We start from the raw sequence: 9,539 nt of genomic DNA, 5'->3' as shown, positions 1-9,539 counted from the left end.
TGCTCCCATAAATAAGACAATTTATATCCTAAAATGGCATTAGTCATTTCATTATATCACGGTAGCTACTCCAATTCCTATACAGTCAACTATCAGACTAATGGTTTCAACCTCAGCAAATAGCTCGACTTAAACTGGGATGTATACAATCATACAAACACTCTACTCCTATTGGTAAAGAAAAGTTTCCAACATTCTTGAAAAGCATACCTCATCTATAACAGAAGGCACTGCCCTTTTTCCAAATATAAGTATTGGCACACAATTCAATTACATATGTGTTAGTTTATTATATATTTCTATAATATATTACTCCTAAAGCATCTAGCCATTTCAATTCGTAAATAGATTGGGATACATTATGCTCATAAGAGAAAATATTCAAGAACGGTTACTAAATATGACATCCCAGAAAGTAACAATGACCAATACATGTTCTGAAGTTTAGGTCATTTATGACTTCATGTATTTATGCGAAATGCTTTTTCATAGATTTCATTTAACAAATGCAATCAGTTGTGATGAGAACAATCAATATGTATCACTCATTACAGAAGGAAACAACAACCCCCCTCCCCCCCCCCCCACCTTTTTCCATCCATCCCCCAAAATCTCAAACCTTGCGTAGTAGATTTGTATACTCAAAACATAAAATTAAAAGTTATCATGAGAGTCTTGGCAGCAATTAACATTATCTTAACATGATAAAGTAGTTAAGATAAACGCAACATAAATTATTCAGAAATCAGCCCAAATCAAATCAACTAATGAAAGAACTACGGGTTCTAAAATAAACATTATTTAAGTATATTTTTTTAACATTTGGCTGGATTATTTCAGTAGCATAACCAAATTGGAAACCAAAAATTATGTTAACAAACCTAAGGTGGAATTGAGATCCTTAACCAACATTGTACTAGTATATACACTGCCTCTTGGACTCCTTAAATGAGATTAAAGAACAATGTATAGCTTCTTACACATAAGCCAATATCGATTTTGTAACTACAATCATTGCAGATAAATCCTGCATGAAGGTGAAAGATATAAGACCACCACGTCCCCATGCTTGTTTGCTTATTTAGGTAGAGTATTTCATCCTTTACAATAATTATTTTCAATTAAGCTCTTATTTATTGTAACGCCATTTAAAACTTATTTAAGCAATATTCCACGGGTAAAGTAAAATTAACAAGTAGCTGTACATAGAATACTTAAGCAGCAAAAACCATTGATTTAAATAATAAAGAATCAGGGAGTATCATCAGTCAGCCAGACATATAAGGAGCCAACTTTAACTCAAACTATCCAAGCTGCACATATCGTAAGTCAATAGATCAACCCACGCCCTAAGATAACACAATCTTATCAGTCTCATTTCTAGATTTAAAAAGACAATAAGAGATGGCAAAATTAGCTTCCATTCATATGACAAAAAATAGAACAGGTTAGCAGGAAATGTCAAGGACCAATGCAAACATAAATCTTAATTTTTAGCACAAACCAATGCTTATTGAAATGTTAGCTAGAATCAAGATAATTACTTCCTCTGACAACACTTCCATAACAATCCATAATTTGAAAACTACTGTATAAGGATGAAATTCTGAATTTCTAAAGTACAAATAGGCATTAGCAAGTTAACGAATCCTCAACAATAATAATAACAATAACTGAGACCTTATGCCACTTAAAGACATTACGAAAATTTAATTTAAGCTTAGATTATGTTACATATTATTCAACCGAACTAACTACAAATATCCATTGGGTCATAGGCTAGGAGTACTAGAGGAAAATAAAAGAAACACTAGCAAGATATGGTGTAGAACAAAAGGCTTTTAATAACGCTATATATCATTCATAGGTAATTTGGAACTAACACCCACCCAAATGATGAACACAAAGTAACAATCCATTATAACAGTGACAAAGAAGCAACAAAACTTATGATGGAATGCTTTAACATGTCACTAGAGACAGCTTAAGTTAGCACTAGTTTAACTTATGCTATGAATAGCAACAAACTACAGTATAAAAAAACCTATCATCCTATTATGTACCAGTGCATGTTATTTGTTATTCTAAATACTGTATTGTGGTGTAAATCTCCTTAGTTTGGAGTTGTATCTACCCTTTAATAGGTATACCAGTACATAGAGAGGCCCAATGCAAACATAATTTTAACTTGATAATAGAGTATAATCACATAATAATATCTACAAGATTTCCTATTTTAACAAACACATATGCAACAAGTTCCTTAATAACGAAATTAGATCCTCGAGTAGAAAGCACGATGAATAGAAACTTTACGCACAATAATCCAATATCATAATACCACTATATATATTTCCATTCCCGCGTTGTGGTATGAGTAACAAATTAAAACACATTACTTTACATCTTCCTCATCATAATCCTCAATCTCAGAACATGAATCCCAATAAGGATTTCATGTCAAATGTGGGAGCACGCTCCATTCCCCCCCCCCCCCCCCAAGACAATAGATTTGTCACTTATTCTTCATTAAAGCTCCTCATCTGAGCAATTAATAAGCCAAGAAAGGAAATACCAACGTCAATCCTTTTATTGCTATGTGTTGATGCATTGATTTTACTGGGATTCCAAACCAAAGGTGAAGAGAGGTGGAAAATCAGCTAATTAATCAAACGGTCTAGAAATTTTCTAGGTGGTACTCGCAATTCATCTCCATTATATCCAGATTCAGAATTTGCAACTGTGGATACCCAACAACCATCTTTCTTAATCTGCTTTAAAAAGAAACCACATATTTGATGAAATTTCATTCTGCAACTACAATGATTGCAGGCAAATCATGCACGCAAATGAGAGATATAAGACAGTCAGTACCAGAACATGCTTGTGCAATTTTTTAGGTTGAGTATTCAATATTTTTTTGTGTTCACGTTAGTTGACACTTTTATTTAGGTACATATGTTTGGATGAGTTACAACATTAATGTATTAAATTATCAAAAAGAAATAACAAAATGGTAAAAGTTGATAAATGGAAAATTCTCGTACTTACTTTGGCAATTTAACAGCACCATCACATAACTATATTTTTTTCATTCTCATTATAAATCACCAAATGAAATTAGAAAAAAAAAAGATAACATTAAATTACTTATATATGGAGTACGTTTGTAAGCAATCAATGTCAATTCAAAACGTCTATACTAACAAAACACAAGGAAAATATATGAGTAATTTTTCATCATGAAGATTATAAAAAATGATTAAAGGCATACAATTACATACTAAATGTGGAATTATACCCAGATGTAGTTTTCGAATCAATGTGAATTACATGAGTGAACACTAAATGTTTGTTTTGTTGATTTTTTTTTTCTACTTATTCTTTATGACAACTTGAGTAATCGAGGAAATTTTAGAATTTAATTGGATAATGTATCAACTAGTTTTGTCAAAAAAATGAAATTGTATCAAATTTATTGGGCCACACTTGACCCATTAAGTTGCATTATAGTTAGCTTTCTATATCATACCCTAAAATAAAATCATACAGGATAGCTGGATAGGCTAGGATAGAATTTGTTGGAAAAAGTAAGATAGCATCCTCTAAGATATTTCTAGAATTCCCAATAATATCTATAAAAACAACCCTAATAGTCTTCCTAAGTCTCATCAATCAACATATTCTCAAAATAAGTCATACTTTTACAAAATATTACTCTCCTCTTTTCCTTCCAAGAAAACTCCAATTCCATGGCATCATCCTCTTCTTCTCCACCATCTTCCAAGAAATTTATTCTTAGGACTTCCGATAAGGAGTTTTTCGAAATCAACGAAAACGCAGCAAGGCTTTCTCAAACTTTCAAGCACATGATCGAAGACCTTGGGGACAGCAATAATCTTATTCCGGTGCCTAATGTCGACGCTAAAATTCTCTCTAAGGTTATCGAGTACTGCAACAAGCACGTTGTTGCCGATAACCCCGAATCCAAAAATACTGAAGATGAAATCAAGCAATGGGATAAGGACTTCCTCAAAGTTGACCAAGAGACCCTCTTTGAACTCATTCTTGTGAGTATTTTTTTTTCTTTGATTTAATAATTTGATTTGTTATTGATTTTGTTGAATTCTTTCGTTTGTTTTTCTTTACATTTCAATGTTTGATAAGATAGATGACAAAAGGGTAATAATTAAAACTACCAAGTTTTGTTTTTAATTAAAGTTTCATATATATATTTATTTTATTGTGTTAAAGTATCTCATTAATTGGCTAACCATTTCATTGATATAGAAAAAACACGAATCTTATTGAATTATTTATTGTAAGATATACTAAATTATTGTATTCATTAATTGTTAACCTATCATATGAGGAAATTATATGAGAGGATCAATATACATTAATTACATATTTCTACATAATTGATAATATTCCTAGTTAAGAAGATACCACTATATATAGTTTTTCTCCTTTTAAAAGTTGAATTTATAAAATATATGTCGATTATAATAATAACGAGTTAGAGATAAATCAATAGATAATATCGTAAAAGTTATGATGTACGGAGTAATTGATACTCATCAAAAGTAGTTAACCCTCACATAAACCCTAAAAATTGAAGATAAAAAATTAGACTTCCAATTTTTTTGGCTTTTTTTATTTATAAATTATTAATTAATTGCATTAGTTAAAGAACTAATTAAAGTGAATAATATTTGTGCAGGCTGCAAACTACTTGGACATAAAGAGTTTACTAGACTTGACTTGCCAAGCCATTGCTGATATCATCAAGTCTAAAAGTCCTGAGGAAGTAAGGAAGATCTTCCACATCGTCAATGATTTTACAACCGAAGAAGAAGCCCGAATTCGAAGGGAACATCAATGGGCCTTTGATGATCTTGAGTAAGCTGATATTCAGACAACAATTGCGAAGAAACTGACAGAAAGAAATATGATTTGATGATGTTGTTGTTGCTCCATACAATTTTAGTTACTGAACTCTGCCTTATTAATGAGTTTAATAAATATATGATTTTATGTATTTTTGAATAATTGACGTTGTTGCTTCTCCAGTTATCGTATTAATCTATGTCTTGCATGTTACTTTTTGTCTGTCTAATTTTTTTAGTCGTATCTAATTTCATTATATTAGCCCATTAATATTAGCCCATTAATGTCTCAAACGTTTTGTGAATTGCATTGTTTTCCTTTGTTAGGTTTTCTCAAACCATTATACCTTATTGTAAAAGTATTGTGTAGAACGGACTCACGTGAGTCCGGTCATTCAAAGTAAAAAATAAAATTCTTAATTGTCATAAATTAGATGATAATTGTCAGATATTAAGTTATAAACATCAGATTTTAGATTAAAAGTGTAAGAAATTAGATAATAATGGTCAGATATTAGATTATAATTATCATATATTAGATTATAAATGTCAGATATTAGGTTTTAATTGTCAGAAATTAGATTACAATAGTCAGATATTAGATGATAATTATCAGATATTAGATTAAAAGTGCCAAAAATTAGATTATTATAGTCAGATATTGGCTTATAAGTATCAGATTTTAGACAATATTAATCAGAAATTAGATTATTATAGTTAATTTGGAAGTAATTAAAAGGCCGTGGTTGCAACTCTTGATGTCCTCGACCAAAATGGTGAAGGCAACAGTGATGGACCACTGAATGAGGTATGTTCTTATGACTTCCTAAATCTATGTTACTGATGTAGTTGAATTAATTGGGGTAATAATAATTTAATCGGAATAAATTAAAAATGAAAATGGCCAAGGAGAAAGTAGATCTGAACTAACCGGAGGAAGGAGACAAGGAATCGATGCTATGGTTCCACAGCAGCTTCTAGTGAAGAGGAGAAGGTGAAGCGGTGGATCGGAAGAAGCTAACGAAGGCATCATCATTAGAATGAGCTGTAGTGGGGAGGCGTTAGACGACGTTGTTTGAGGTTGTGGGGGAGGGTCACCGGGGCCAGGCGGTGGAAGGGGTAGGGTGGTTGCTGGCCGCCGACAAGTGACTAGGTAGTAGGTAGTGTTAGTGGTAGTGGGTGGGGGATGGGTATGTGAATTATAAACCGGACTCACGTGAAACAGTCTCATGCAAAACCTTCTCTATTTTATTTACTCCAACGTCTTTAAAACTTTCTTGAATTTCATTTTTGGCTTCTTTTAAAACTTCATTAATTTTTCTTGAATGGACTTTTATTTTCTTAGTTTACTCACCCTTTTGCAATTGTTATGTCCTTATCTTTATAATATTGTACGATTCCTTAGCTTATGGCACTTCAAGTTAGCCGACTCCAAATTATTTTTAGGTTAAGGCTTTGTTGTTGTGGTACTAGGTTTAGGTTTTCACAGATTTTTAGATTGTCCATTCCTAAATAAATGAAAGAAAAAATATAGACGACATAAATTTAACTTTTTTTTTTAACAAGGGCCTGATTTGTTTTTTAACAAGGCCAAAAGGTAACTTAATTGTAACATTAAACATGTAAGAACTTGACAACTCTAAATTTAGTGGAGGCTTTGAGTTCAACTTGACAACAATTAAAATTGTAAGGTTTTTTTGAAAGTCTTTAAAACTTGCCCATTGATTGATTTATTGATCATTTTTATCATATATGGCGTAAAATCTTCAATTCAAAGATATGGAAAAATATTAGGATGTACACAATCAAAATAAAATAAAACCATATCATATATTTAAGGTAACTTATCAAATATCTTAACAAATCCTAACACCCCTTATGTGGAGGTGAGATGCAATGCCCAACTTATGTAATATATAATCCAATTGCGTCTTGTCAAGGGCCATGCATTGGTGAACAAAACAACAGTCAAATTCTATGTGTGGTTTGTTTATGAAAAACAATTCTTAAACACAATAAAAGCCCCCTTTAATCACTTTAATTCACAAGTGATAGTAGCCATAGCCTTTGTCAAAGAACTACAAACAATGATTTGTTTCTTAGTCTTCCATGAAATGGGAGAATGAACAAGAAGCATGAGCCATCCAGTCAAAGATCTACGTGTAACGGGATACACGAGCCAATTCGAATCACACAAACCATGCGAGGTTAAATCACTATGAACTCTCAAAAGAATTCCTTGTCCGGGAGTGCCTTTTAAATATCACATGAGCCTTATTTATGGCTGCTTCCCAGAGTTGAGTTTCTCATGAACTGAAATAAGACATAACATAAATAAGCAAGATTTAGCTGAGTGACCGCGAGATAAATCAGCTTACCAATAAGCCTTCTGATGCATATCTAGAGGATAGGTAGAAGAGCCAATAAAATTATATCTTTTGTTAATAATAGTTTTCCTTTAGGTGGTTATTATAGATAATTTAGTAGTTATCTATATTTTATTATGATAGATTTAGTTTTAAAATTAGTTTATCTTTTGTGTTTAGAAAGTTCCATAGTTTATTTTGCCTATATAAAGGGCTTTAGGTTGTAACGTTTTCAGTAGAGATTTGAGTTTTGATTATTTTATCATATGAAAAACGTGAGCTGAGCTTATGTTTATGGTTTGTTAAACCAAAACCTTGCCGTTGTGCTAAATTTTGATTCTTGAGCCGAGCCTTCAAGTATCGCCTCTCAACCGAGCCTTGGGAGTTCTATTATTGTGTCACAAATATTCTTTAACTTGTTTTTCCTCAAGAAAGACGAATACATACCATTATAATCGTATAATAAACATATTAAATCCAAGAAAGGTTTAAAGATTGTTTCTTTTATTCAAGAAACTCAAAATAGCTGCGTAAATACACATCACCTTCCATAGGCTTCAAGATTGCAACAGTACTAGCCAAGCCTAAGCTAGCTTGTGGTTTGAATCAATAGGAAATCCAACAGATTTGGTACATAATAATCCATCTATATAAAACGATATCAAGTACAATACTTCCCTTGATAAAGGAACAAACTAGAAGAACTACAAGCAACTTCAATAATGCCTAACAAATATTTCAAAGAACCAAGATCCTTCATATGAAAATAATCACCGAGCGTCTTTAAAGAAGAAGAATCATATCATATTAAAAAATAATAACATCATCAACATAATATAAATAAGAACATTGATTTGTATCGAACCAACCTTTAGTATATGTTATTAAAGAATAATCGGAGTAACGTACATAAGAGACTGTACTCTTTCAAAGCAAACAAAGTTTCACAAACACAACAATAGTCGGAGTACATACACGTAGGTGCTTGTATAATGCCGTAAAGAGATTTTCAAAGACAACATACCTTGTTAGGGTAAGAGTGAAGATTCAAAGCCAGAATGTACTTTCATGTATACCTCCTCATAAGATCTCCAAGTAGAAAGGCAATGTGAACACTTGTAGGGAATATTTCAAGCATTAACCCCAAGCTTGAACCCCATTGTGATCATACACTAAAGTATGGTGGCATCCAAAGGGAAAGAAAAGAGAGCAAAAGGGTCGCCAACAAGTTTTAGGAACTTGTAAACCGTTCACAAGGTGAAGGTTACACCCCTTAACGATCCATAAGATCGTCAACTCCAAAAGGTCAAGAATCAAATAGGGTTCAGGGATGAGGGTACGAATCCAATCTACAAAAGAAAGGACCCGCCCTATAAAATAGGCCTCTACTTTATTCTACTTGTATTCATGTGCGCTTTTTGACTAACATGCAAACATTAGGTTAACCCTAAACCTGTTTATCTATGTTGGTTGAACATTAATGCACAAATAAAACTATTATTGGCGATCACTTGAATTAAAATCATATTAGCCTAAACCAAATTATTAATCATCTTATTAAGCGTGATTTCAAGTACAAATTCCCTTTAAACATGCATAAAAAGTCGTGATCAAGCAATAACAATAATATAAATAAAGCAACATAATATTAATAATAACATAATCATAATCACGAAAAGGCATAATAAAGCTTAATAATTATAGCAAGATCCTAGGCATGATACTAACAAGATTAATCACAAATCCTAGCATGTCACTAAACAATAAAAATCAAAGCTTTAACCCTAACATGGTACTAACATGCTATCAGAAAGAAGGAAAAAGCACCTAAACATGATACTAGAAAGCAATAAATAACATCCTAACATGATACTAGGAATTAATCAAATCTAAACATGATTTCTACATTGAAATAACATAGAGAGTCAGCTAATTACTTACTTTGAAGCCTCGTACCTCTTTCTAATAACAAAATACACGCGTTAGTAAACTTCAATGAAAATAATCAAATTAAACAATTAAATTAAATAATTGAAAAAAAGAGTTAAAAAGTTTAGACTGGATTTGGGACCAAACCCTCAGAAAAGAATAAACCTTTCACGTCTAGGGCGAAGGCAACTTCGAATTTGGCTAGGTGTTTCAAGATCTTGCGAGGGCGGTATTGTGTTTATAAAAGCTAGGTAGAAAGAGAGAGAGAAAGAAAGCTATAATGCTTGAGAGAGAAGAGAGAGATAATAGGTAATTGTAGATTGTAGATGTTGATTGTTGATGATTAAAAAAGGGA

The 9,539-nt window shown here is 32.0% G+C and overlaps 1 pseudogene; it reads left to right on the top strand.

The window, feature by feature from the left end:
- Positions 1-3,752: 3,752 nt before the first annotated feature.
- LOC145614021 (SKP1-like protein 1A pseudogene) lies at positions 3,753-4,906 on the top strand (annotated as a pseudogene).
- Positions 4,907-9,539: the final 4,633 nt, after the last annotated feature.

This window comes from Chenopodium album, chromosome 25 (assembly GCF_948465745.1).
Source record: "Chenopodium album chromosome 25, dcCheAlbu1.1, whole genome shotgun sequence".
In the NCBI taxonomy this organism is placed as follows: Eukaryota; Viridiplantae; Streptophyta; class Magnoliopsida; order Caryophyllales; family Amaranthaceae; genus Chenopodium; species Chenopodium album.
This window is presented reverse-complemented; position numbering and strand designations above follow the sequence as displayed.